Source organism: Homalodisca vitripennis, chromosome 4 (assembly GCF_021130785.1).
Source record: "Homalodisca vitripennis isolate AUS2020 chromosome 4, UT_GWSS_2.1, whole genome shotgun sequence".
NCBI lineage: Eukaryota > Metazoa > Arthropoda > Insecta > Hemiptera > Cicadellidae > Homalodisca > Homalodisca vitripennis.
The window spans coordinates 118394843-118408672 of NC_060210.1; the positions used below are offsets into that span (position 1 = coordinate 118394843).

The following is a 13830-nucleotide window of genomic DNA, read 5'->3' on the forward strand; positions in this document are numbered from 1 at the left end:
GAATGCGAATACGAACGAACTTTAGTGAACGGTGAAACACAAACTTGTCCAATGTACTTTACTATAAAAGCAGACGAGATCTTTGATGTAAACGACTTTATTACTAAGCAATTTAATAAATTAACACATCGAGAACAGACAAATCATCCAAATAAGGGTTCTGGATGGACATTTAAAAGCTGCAAACAACTAGTTTTGAGCCTTAATAAACACGAAATAATGAACGCAGGATCATATATCGATTTGCCAAAGAAAATCAAAGATAAGAAAGCTTGTGTAAATATCAAAAATAAAGATGATTTCTGTTTTGTTTATTCTATCCGATGCGCTATTGAAAAACCTGAAAAGAATGCTGACAGAGCAAAGCAATACGAGAAATTTGTAAATGACGAGATATTTTCAGGTTTCGAGTATCCAATGTCCTTAAAAGATATACAATTATTTGAAAAACGAAGCAGTAAAGCAAAGTATAATTATCCGAAAATGTCTGTAAATGTCTATAGTTTTGATGAAAAACTCAATATTGTTCCGTTACAAATTTCAGAAATTTATGATGCCGAGTTAGAAATCGATTTATTGTATGTTAAACAAGATGACAAATCTCATTATGTTTTGATAACAGATTTAAATAAGCTCGTTTTCTCTCAGTTATCTAAGTGTAAAAATAAAAAATTTCTATGCAGAAGATGTTTAAGCCATTTCTACAAATCTGGAGATTTAACAGATCATTTAGAAGAATTGCAAGCAACACGAAGTTTGTAAGCCAATTATGCCGTTTCCAGGTCAAACAACATCATTTATTAATTATCAAAAGAAATTTTCTCATCCTTACGTTATTTATATGGATTTTGAAAGCATATTAGAAAAAATTCCGACATGCAAGAACAATCCACAAAGATCGATTACAACCAAGATTCAGAAGCACATTCCTTATGGTTTTACTCTATATTTAGTGTCAAATGTGACAAATCGCATGTACAAACCTATATGTTATAGAGCAAAAAATGAAGAAGATTTGCCAAATGTTCCTGCAAAATTGTTTGAAGAACTTAATAAATTATCGAAATACATAGCTAAAAAGTATAATTCTAAAAATAAAATACCTATGAAATTGACCGAAGAAGAAGAATTAGCGTACCAAAATTCCAGTCTTTGTCATATTTGTGAATGTGAGGGTTTTGATAATCAAACAAGAAAAAAAGTACGAGATCATTGTCATTTAACAGGTAAATTTCGAGGGGCAGCTCATTTATCTTGTAACTTGAATCTAAAATTTCCTCAAAATATTCCAGTTTTCTGCCACAATATGTCAAATTACGATACTCATTTGTACATAAAAGAATTGGCAAAACAGTATGGTAATGTTGATTTGATCGCAAACACAGATGAGAAATATATAAATTATTCAGTAAATTCAGGATATGGGTATGAGTTTGAAGATGATAAACCAAGAAAGTTCATCAAGTTTTCTTTTGTAGATACGTTCAGATTTATGGCATCGTCTATAGAAAAGTTAGCTAAAAACCTCAAAAAAGATGATTTCAAACATACAAATCATTTTATACAAGATGGTCTGAACGCAATTCTAGATAGACAACCAAATGACGAAGAAGAAATCTTTAAAATTCTATCTGGAAAAGGCATATTTCCTTACGAATTTATCGACAGTATTGAAAAACTTGATTACACAGAAGAATTGAGAATTCAAGATTTCTATTCACTTTTGACAGACGAGAGCATATCTGAGAAAGATTTTCAACACTACTTAAATGTATGGAACAAATTAAAAGTAAAAAATCTAGGAAATTACTCCGATCTCTATAACATTCAAGATGTTCTATTGCTCGCTGATATCTTTGAAAATTTTAGGAATATTTGTTTGAATTGCTATAAGCTTGATCCAGCACACTATCTAACAGCTCCCAGTCTCGCATGGGATGCTATGTTAAAATTAACGAAGATAGAATTACAATTAATTAGTGATTATAATATGTATTTGATGATCGAAAAAAGGTATTCGCGGAGGCATTTCTCAATGTATTAAACGATATGTGAAAGCAAATAACAAATATTTAAAAGATTTTGATAAGACAAAGCCCGAAAACTATTTGTTATACGTTGATGCTAATAACCTTTATGGGTATGGCCTAATGCAAAATTTACCATATAACGAAATCAAGTGGATGGATCCTAAAACGTATACAACAGCAGAATGGAAAGAAACAATTTTGGAACTCACTGGCGACGAAGATTATGGCTATATTCTCGAAGTTGATCTTGGATATCCAACGAATTTACACGAACATCACAAGGATTTACCTCTTGCTCCAGAACATTTTAAAAACAAACTTTGCACAACTCTACTGGATAAAACTGAATACGTTGTTCATTCGAGAAATTTGAAGTTCTATTTGGAACAAGGTATGATTTTGAAACATGTGAATAGAGTTATTGCATTCGATCAGAAGCCTTTTATGAAAGAATACATTGATTTTAACACAAACATGAGAACCAAAGCTACAAGCGACTTTGAAAAGGACTTTTACAAGTTAATGAACAACTCTGTTTTTGGAAAAAGTATGGAAAATGTGCGAAATAGATGTGATATTAAGCTTGGAAATGAAGAATTTTCAATGAAACAAGCTAAGAAAACAAATTTCAAATGCTTTAACATCTTTGACGACAACTGTATAGCGAGTCACATGTATAAACAAAAGGTTAAATTTAACAAACCGATTTACATAGGATTTTCAGTTCTCGACCTCTCAAAATTGCTAATGTACGAGTTTTATTACAACAAATTAAAGAAGTTTGATCCAGATTTGAATCTGTGTTACATGGATACAGACAGTTATTTTCTAGAATTGAAACGAGATCCTTTTAAAATTATTAAAGAAAATATAGATGACTTTGATACAAGTGATTATCCAAAAGATCATGAATGTTTCACTACTAAAAATAAGAAGGTAATAGGGAAATTCAAAGATGAGTTAAATAGCGAAGTTTTAGAAGAATTTTGTGGTTTAAGGTCTAAGATGTACTCGTACAAATATCTAGATAAAAACCCAGTTAGGTGTAAAGGAATTAAGAGAAGCGTTGTAAATAAAACAATAAATATCGAAAACTTGAAGAGATGTTTGTTCGAAGATAAAGAAGAATTTAGGGAGATGACAGTCATCAAAAGTTATAAACATGAGTTGTACACTGTTACCATAAACAAGCTGGCACTGAACGCTAAAGATGATAAGAGAATTGTCCTAGAAAATAAGATCGATACAGTACCATATGGCTATAAAAATGAAGCAAAATCTGATATATTAGACGAATTAAATAAACTTGGAAACTTTGATATGTAAATGGAAGATGATTTGATTCACTGCCACAAATGCAAGAAAAAAACGAAAAATATAGATTCTAAAATCGTTCAAACTCAAAATGGATTGTATAGAATTGCTGCAAAATGTTCAAAATGTAAGACAAACAAGAGTAAGTTTATAAAGAATCCAAATCCAAAACCTGTTAAGCAAGAATTGAAGACTAAAGATGAGATAGAGATTGAAGCTCGAGAAATTCATGCACCAGTACGAAAAAAGTTTAAAAAGAGAAAAATTATAACATTAGGAATTGACGATTTATGGGCAGCAGATTTAGTTATAATGTCTAACTATTCAGATCAAAATGATGGATTTAAGTATATGTTAAATGTTATTGATACTTTCTCAAAATATGCTTGGTCAAGAGCTATCAAAAGAAAAAACGGCAAGGATATTTCAAAAGCTTTCGAAGATATAGTAAAAGATGCTATAAGGATCAATCACAAACCTCCTAACCTACTTCATACAGATAAGGGTTTAGAGTTTAAAAATAAAGAATTTAACGATGTTTTGAGGAAATACAACATTAAGATTTATCATACTGAAAACGAAGAGAAATCAAGTATTGTAGAGAGATATAACAGAACTCAAAATGAGAGAATGAAAGTAATTTTTGAGATCAATAAAAACTTTAAATGGATCGATATTCTTCAAGAAATCGTAAAGAAATATAACGATACTGTTCACAGCACAATCAAAATGAAGCCTAAAGACGTAGATAAGGATGCCGAAAAGGAGTTATTAGAGACAGTTTTCGAGTATGTTCCACCTGAAATTCACACGAAAACTAAATTTAAAGTCGATGATCATGTAAGAATTGTTAGTAAAAAACAAACATTTTCGAACAAATATAAGAACAATTGGTCAAGAGAAATCTTTGTGATTTATCAAATTAATAACACAGATCCTGTAACTTATAGTATAAAAGATTTAAATAATGAAGAAATAACCGGAAAGTTTTATGAATATGAATTGAGAAAGTCAAAGATTTTTTCTATATAAATGGAGGCTCAAAAGAAATGTTCAAGGTGCAAAGAATTTAAAGATTTTGAAGCTTTTCATAAAAATAAGAATACCAAAGATGGATTATACTATTATTGTAAGGATTGTCATAAAAAATATGCAAGAGAATTATACGATAAATTAGAAAAATTAACGTTAGAAGAGAAAAAATGTTGCGTTTGTAAAGAAATTAAGGATATTTCCAAATTTTACGATTGGCATTATAGTAAAGATAACAAGAAGGCTTTTTGTAGAGATTGTGCTAGAAGAATTAAACGAGAAAGTCAAAAGAAACCGACTCTTTGCGAGTGTGGACGAATCATTCAATGGTTACCTTATCTTCAAAAACATTTACAAACAAAATATCATAATTCGAGAGTTTAATAAAATTTATTAACATTTTCATCGTGTAATTTAGATATTCTATAAATCAGTCGAGATTCTGCCATATTTGTAGTAAAATGATTTCCGTTGTATAAAATATTCAAAGATTCTTTCATTTGGTTGTAGAGATTGATAGAATTTGGTTCGTCATCAATGAACAAAATCTCTAATTCAGGATAATTTATTTTTAGATGTTTTAATCGGTTTGGTATTTCTCGTTTCTGAGCTCTGATAACGTAATAAGGCCATTCCCACATGTGATTCTTCTTAATTAATACAAAAACATGGTGCTTTTTCTTATCAAAATTTTTACATATCATATCTCTCTTCATTAATTCCATTCGCAATTCTTGATTCTCTATTTTCAAGGATTTCATTTGACCTGAAATTTGCAAGTGTTTAACTTCGTCCTCTAAATATTTAATCTTGTTTTCAAGTTTGTACTCACCAAATTTACGAATACTTGGCAAAACTTCTTTTGTAACCCAATTTTTGAAGATTTTTGCCTCTTTTTTATGTGATCTCAAAATTAAAGAATAAAGTCCAGATTCATTGATAAAAACAGTGTCAGGATGAAGATTGTTAAGGGGCCATTCGAATAGCCCCTTGTTTTTTAAGTAAAAATATTGAATTTTGTCATCATCATCAACATTTAATTTAATTGCGTTTTTTGTTTTTTCATAACCTAATATTTCACAAACATCTTTAGCCTTAAACCAGATTACATTGATTTCGTCTACAATCGTTACAATGTCTTTATTATTGAATATAAGTTGATTATTTATTGGATCTACAACTGTCTCCATTTAGATAGAAAAGAAATTTAACTAGTAATTTTTATTTTGAGAATAAAGCCCAGATTCATTAATGAAAACAGTGTTTTTTTGAAAGTTTGAAGGCGGGGGCGAATCACCCCTACCTTCAGAATGTATGTTTTCGAAGCTTTTTTTATATTTTGGGGTCCATTTTAATCCTTTTTCAATCTTAAATATATTGTTGTTTTACTCTCATTATTTAATAAATTTCCCTCAGAGTCTTGTATAGTTAGAACGATTTTTTGAATTCTTTTAATATTTTTTCTAATTGGAATATAATCGATTTCATTCGGTTTTTCACTGATTTTTGATCCATAAGCAACATTTGGGAAAAATGTGTACAAAATTTCAGATTCTTTGTGAAGATGTTCGGTATGATTTTCAAAACTAGGTTCAACGAGATTGCAGTGCACTTCAATTACATCGAACGGTCTAAATTTTGGCGTTTTATTTCCTAAATATACCTGATTTGGCTCAATAGTTTCTTGAACAAACCCTAACAAATCTACAATAATTGCTGAAAACATTATTCTTACTGGTGATTTTATTTGAATTTTATTATAAAGATAATTTTTTTGCATTTCAAACTTGTTTTCGTCAAAGTTTAAAGATTTATCTGATTGTTTGAATGTTTTCAGATAATTTTTAAGGGAATTTTTAATTTGATCGAAAGTATAATATCCTTTGTTTAAACCATAATATTTTGTTATGTTCTTCTCACTAAATCCTATACAATAAGGAGAACTTTCACTAATATTTATTACAAAATTGTCAGAATAAAAACCGCTTAAACCGATAAAATAATTTGATTCTTCCTCTAAGTGTATAGGATGTTCCAAGTTTAAAACTAATTTAGAGCTTTCTGAAGTCAACTTGAACAGCTTCATTTTCGCAAGCGTTGCTTCAAGATGAAAATCTTCTATTTAAATGGAGAAATTTTTAAAGCAAAAAGATCAGATAAAACTTCAAACGTTTGAAGAAAATAAGAAAGATCAACCAATCAGATTGTTAATTGTTGGTTCAAGTGGATGTGGAAAAACAACTTTATTATTGAATTTTATCTACAATAGGTTGATTCCTTATTCCAATTTGTATGTTTTTAGTAAATCTTTAGAACAAGACGCCTATAAAAAATTACAAGAAAGATTTGAAAATATTGAGAAAAACTTAAACAAAAAAATATCACATTTTTATAATGCTTCTGAGGACATAGTTCCGTTAAGCGAATGTAAACCCAATTCGTTAATCGTTTTTGATGATTGTATTTTAGAAAATCAAGACGTTATTAAGGAATATTTCGTAATGTCTCGTCACAAAAACATATCTTGTATCTATCTTTCCCAATGCTTTTCAAAGGTTGATAAACAAGTTATTAGAAATAACCTGAATATGTTGTGTATTTTTAAGCAAGACGATCACTATTCGAGAAAGATTTATAACAATTATGTGGGATCTGATATGAGTTTTAACAACTTTATTGAGTTATGTGATAAAATTTGGAAGGAAGACTACGGATTTTTAACTATTAATCTAACTTTGAAGCCTAAAAATGGCAAATATTTGAATAAATTTTCTAATATAAATGCTGCTTAGTGGTCTGACAAATCTACTTGATAAAATATTTGTTACAATTATTTTTATATTATCTTTAATTTTTATTTACATTATGAAAATAACAGAAAAACGGTAAATCTGTTCACGTTCCACGTTTTACGTTCCACGTTTTTACGTTCCACGTTCACGTTTTTACGTTCCACGTTCACGTTTTTACGTTCCACGTTCACGTTTTACGTTCCACGTTCACGTTTTTACGTTCCACGTTCACGTTTTTACGTTCCACGTTCACGTTTTTACGTTCCACGTTCACGTTTTACGTTCCACGTTCACGTTTTACGTTCCACGTTCACGTTTTACGTTCCACGTTCACGTTTTACGTTCCACGTTCACGTTTTACGTTCCACGTTCACGTTTTTACGTTCCACGTTCACGTTTTTACGTTCCACGTTCACGTTTTACGTTCCACGTTCACGTTTTACGTTCCACGTTCACGTTTTTACGTTCCACGTTCACGTTTTTACGTTCCACGTTCACGTTTTACGTTCCACGTTCACGTTTTTACGTTCCACGTTCACGTTTTTACGTTCCACGTTCACGTTTTTTACGTTCCACGTTCACGTTTACGTTCCACGTTCACGTTTTACGTTCCACGTTCACGTTTTTTACGTTCCACGTTCACGTTTTTACGTTCCACGTTCACGTTTTACGTTCCACGTTCACGTTTTTTTACGTTCCACGTTCACGTTTTACGTTCCACGTTCACGTTTTTTACGTTCCACGTTCACGTTTTTACGTTCCACGTTCACGTTTTTACGTTCCACGTTCACGTTTTACGTTCCACGTTTCAAAATTTTCCTAAATAAATGGCGAACGTAACTTCTGAAGAAGCGAAAAAACTTGATCAAATCGAAAAGAAATTAATCAAAGAATTTAAAGAACAGATTCGAATGGATGAAGAAGAACAAGAACTTATTCAAAAAATTAATCAACCTGTAACTTCTGCAATAAAAAATGTTGAGGGCAAAATTGAAAATGTTTTAAGCGATAATCAAAATTTAATGAATTTGGTTCCAGTTGTACGACAATTTGCCGATATTTCGATTCCAGAATCTGAAGTAGAAGAGTTTGAATTGCCAAAATTACCATCTTCAACACCATTTAGACCTCGAATCATTGAAGACTCTACCATAGTTGAACCAATAAGTCCTGGAACGACGGATATAATAATTGGTGAAATTGGTAAAAAATTTCTTCCTAGAGCAAAGGATGATAAATTTGGTTTGTATTGGGACAGAAAAAAGAAAAGTTTTATGATTGGAAATTTGCCCGTGAATTTTGAGCATAATGATATCATTATTAATGAAAAAACATATGAAGGAACTCAAGGTTTATGGAGATTATTAACAGGCACTGATGTTCCAAAAGACGGTTTATATTCTGAAGAAGACTTGAAAAAGTATACTGAAATTTTATGGAAATCTGATTCAATTTACAAAAATAATGATCCATCAACTAAGAAACCAAAGTCAAGTAAAGGTAAAAAATATCTCAATTTGATTAAACCAATTTGGGAAAAAAGAATCGAAGGATCAGGTGTGAGAAAATACAGTGATAATAAGATTGAATACAGATATATCGACGATTTGACAAAACTCGATGGAATTATTAATTATATTTATGCTCAAGAAAAGGCTGGAAACAACAATTTTTTGAACGAAAAGAAAGCGATTAAAGATTTTATTTCGAACAAACTTGATGAAATGATTGAAAAACCTGATGGAATTAAATATTTAAAACGAGTTTTGCCGGCAATAAGTTCATCTATGATTGAGGGTAGTGGACTTTTGAATGATTTTATCAACAATTTACCTTTTGAATTACACGTACCAACTTATCAGTATCTGGGGCCTGGCACAAAACTCGAAAAAAGACTAAAAAGAGGAGATCCTGGTATAAATAAATTAGATCAAGCTGCTATGGAACACGATATTTTTTATGCAAAACATAGAGACACAAATTCCAGACATATAGCAGATAAAGTTTTGCAAGATAAGGCAATGGATAGATTTTTATCAAAAGATGCTAGTTTAGGTGAAAGATTTGTTGCGCTTCCAACAGCTGGAGCAATGTTTTTGAAGAGAAAACTAGGAATGGGAATCGAAGAGAACTTGAAATTTTAACTATATAAATGGAGGTGAATGTAAATTTCAGCAAAAATCAGAAAGAAAAAATAAAATCCGCTTTTAAGAAGAAAATACCCGTTAGTATTCAATTTAAAATAGATCAACTAAAAAATGGCGAAGATAAGAGATATTTTTTTAACAAATAGACAATACAATAAACTCGAAAAACATAAGAAAAACAATAAAGGAACCAGAATAGAATTTTCTTATAATCAGTTGAAAGAACTTAAAAATGGTGGACTTTTGAAAGATTTATTAGATTTTGGAGAAAATATTCCAGTTGTTAAAAATGTTGTTCCTTATGTTCGTAAAGCTGCTCCAATCGTTAAAAAGGATGTGATTCCTATTGTTCGAAACATTTTAAATTGGTTAGATAAAGAGTTGGAAGATGTTACAGGATCTGGATTAGATGAAAAAACTTTGAATTACGTGAAATCAAACATTGAAAAAAAAATTTAAACCTTTAACATTCGGGGAATTGGAAGAAATCTGCAAAAATATTAAACATTTTAGAGGAATCTTCATGAGAGATACATTACCTGAAAAAGTTAAGAAATTTGAATGTGGAATTGTGAATTTAGACTCGATTATGGGAAGTGGAACGCATTGGATTTGTTATTATAAAAATGATAAGAATGCATGTTATTTTGATTCGTATGGAAGAATTGAGGACAAACCACCTATAGAATTGATTAAATATTTGAAAAAATCAAGCGTCTACTACAATGATTCTCAGATTCAAGACTATAAATATCCCCCAATTTGTGGTCATTTATGTGTTTTTGTTTTGAATGAACTGAGTACTGGTAAAGATTTTAAAGAAGTTGTTAACAAATTATTGCTTAATAAATATGGATTCACAAAATATTTTTGACGTATTTGGAACACAAATTATTCAAAATGTAGATAATAGTTTCAATTTTGATAGTTTGAGAAATGAGTTTGATAACAAGTTAGAAAATTTATTACAAAACCTTCCAGATTCAGATATGTTTGCTGTCGAGATTGAAGATTTTAAAGCAGAATATGATAACAAACTTGCAAATTTCATGAGTTCAAGTGAAGTTGCTGATAAAATAAAAACATTGAAAAAAGAATTTAAAGATGGTGCAGAAAAATTATTTACCAATTTAATGTCTCATATCGAAAAAGCTGATAAAATTACTGAAGCGATCAAAGTTGAAAAGAATTATGTTAGTTTGGCTAATAAAAAAAGAATTGTCGGTGTTCGACCTGGTATTGACAAACATGATGTTGTTGTTAAAGAACAAATTTTAAAACCTCTAAAATTATCAGAAAACATCGATATTGTTGATTTACATGATCCGAATGTTAAAAATGCCTTAGATTTTAAAGGAAAAAGAATTAGCGGTGTTAGTAAAGGAATTAATCCATTTGATGTTGTTGTAATGATTCAATTAGAAGATCCTATTAAAATGTTTAATGAACTAAAACAAAATTATGAGAATCATAAACAGCATGTTAAAGATTTTACAACAGAAGTCTATGACAAGTTAGAAGCCAGAAATAGAAGATCTATAGAAAATTGTGATGAAAAATTTACAAATTTTGAGGAAAATTTCAATCTATATAAAGGCGATCTTTATGGAAAAATAACAAACTTTTTGGAACATTTCGCTAAATTTCAAGAGGGTTTTAATGAAACCGATAGAAAAAATGGTGAAGTTTTTAAAAGAGTAGTTACTAATCAATCTTTACTTCATGATAAATTAATTAAACTAGAAGAAAACTTTGGCGAAATTAATGAAAAAGTTATAAAAAATAAGCAGTCTTTTGATAAGTTTAGTTTTAGATGCCACAAAAACTTTTGAGAATATTGATCATAAACTCGTTGAATACAACGATTTATATCTCGATAAAGTAAATAAACTAGAAGAAAACTTTAATAAATTTAAAGAAGATGTTAATAAAACTTTTGAAAATATTGATAACAGATTTAATGGATTAGGCGGCTATGATGACTAATTTTCCTTATATAAATGGCGCTCATATATTGTGTGAGATGTAAAGAAAAAACTGCAACAAATGATATAAAATATTACGCAAATATCAATGGAGTTAAGAGAATTTCTGGAAAATGTGCTGAATGTAACGCTAAAAAGAGCCAATTTATAAAAACTTGAAATTTTTTCTTAATAAATAGAGATGGCGGGACATTACAGTGCTTTCGATCTTTTTATAATGCAACACGAAAGAGATTTGAAAAAAGAACATTGGGATGATATTTCTCAAAAATATGAATTATCCGAAGATATGATGAGATTATACGTAAACAAATTGAATTGGTATAACATTGCTAAATATCAAACTTTATCATCAGAGTTCATTCAAGAAAATATACATTATCAATTAAAAGATCATATGTCTGTTCTTTGTCTCTATCAACACTTGAGTATAAAATTTTTGGATGAAAATAAAGATACAGTTGATTGGAACAATATTATAGATAGCGGTTACTATCCTGTGCAAATTTTATTGAAATATGTGACCGAGATCGCAAAATTTAAGGAAGAGAATCCCGAATATGACGAAGTAGATCATTAAAAATGACTAAAATTTATATCTTTTCTTATAAAAACGTACATTAGATCGATGAAAAAATGATATCTTTCTTATACATGATGTTTAAATTTTCTCTTATTAAATGGCGGACTACAGAAAATATGCTAGTGATATTGAAAGGGCGGAGTTTAAAAATTTCTATCCAATTAGTAAACAACATTTGAATGAACCGAATAAAAGAACTGAGTTTAATATTGATTTTGGAGATAACTTTTGCTCGTTTAACTTCCAGTTTTATATTTCTGGAACTTTAACAAAACAAGATGGTCAAGCATATCTTGGAACTGATAATGTTAGATTAATCGATAATTTTATACCGTTTTTATTTTCTAAGATTGAAGTAAGAAAACACAATAAATTGATAGAAGAAGTCGAAAACTGTGGCCAATTAAGCACAATTAAAGGAACTATTTGTTATTCCAAAAGTGATGTATTTTCAAACAGTTTTGAATCAACTTTTAAATTTGGACAATTTGAAGCGGTCGGTGATTTAGCACATTTCGGCTTAGGATTCTTTGAAAATGTAAATTTTCCAATCTATAAAGGTGGATTTTACATTAGTTTCATAAGAGCTGAAGATGATGATGTGATTCTGAAGACTGCAACTGGAAATGTTATGCCTGTTGATGGCAAAATTACAATTAACGAGTTTTTCATTAGAGTTCCGATGATTGATTACAAAACCACGAGTAAAATTCAGTTGATTGATGAAATTATAAAATCTCAAAACATCACGTTTAATTTTCTAGATTGGCAATGTATTGAGCAAAAAGGTATTTCCGGAACAACTTATTCGTTCGATATCACAAATATTTATAGAAATATCTTCAATCCCAAGTTCGTTATCATTGGTTTTCAAACAGATAGACAGAATAATCAAGAAAAAAATCCTTCAAAGTTCGATAGTTTGAATGTGAAAAATATCAGAGTAAAATTGAATGGTTCTTATTATCCAGATGAATTACAAAATTTAAACATTTCCGGTGGTCTTTTCAGAATCATGTATCAGATGTATCAAGATTTTAAGAAAGTTTACTACAAAAATATGGAAATGTATTACAACCCCAAAGAATTTATAGCAAATAGACCCATTTATGTCATTGATACAACAAAGAGTTTGACAAATATTTCTAGTTCAAAGAACGATATAATTATCAATATGGATTTTCAAAATGCTGTTACAAACGCGATTTGTTATGTTGTTGTGGTTTCTGAGAAATTTTTAGCCTATGATGTGATTAAGAACGATATTAAAGAAATTCAGTAAAAATCGTCTTATTTTCTGTTGAGCGAATGTTAGCAAATTTCATTATTTCCGTTTATAGATTTTTCATTAAGATTTCTGGATTTTTTCATTAAAACAGCTTAAGAAATTAGAAGCCTACAATGAACAGTAAAACAGCTATAGATTCGGTTAATTTTTCATTCGTGAGTTACAGATTAGTTTATTGTCCTTTAAACAGTATTTTACGTTGATTTTCTGACTGTCCCAAAAGTGAGCTAGAACCCTCACATTCATATCTACTTATATATATATATATGGTCAAGGAACACCACCCGCTGAACGTTTGAACAAGAAACCACATTTTATTCAGAAGAGACCAAAAGGAAGAGCAAGATGTGTGGTTTGTCTCAAAAAGGGCTTGAGAAAAGAAACTGTATACTCGTGCAAGACATGTACAGACAATCCAGCGTTACACCCAGAAGTTTGTTTTGAGGCGTTTCATACTTTGGACGATTATTCATAAAAAAAAACAGAAAACAGTTTGTAAGATATCTTTTTACTGTTTTCCAAAATGTGTATTTATTTACTTATCACACATCATATCTAGTTCATGTACCTGTATAGTTTGTAAAAATTATACAGTTTTATCAAAATAACGTTTTCATTCATTTCATAACTACTGGTACTTAAAATAGAAAAATATCTAT

At 29.7% G+C, this 13830-nt stretch overlaps 1 protein-coding gene across 2 annotated transcripts in view; it reads right to left on the reverse strand.

The window, feature by feature from the left end:
* The window catches only part of LOC124360004 (E3 ubiquitin-protein ligase HERC2), a 154667-nt gene that overhangs the window by 79201 nt on the left and 61636 nt on the right, over nucleotides 1-13830 (reverse strand). The window lies entirely within an intron of this gene.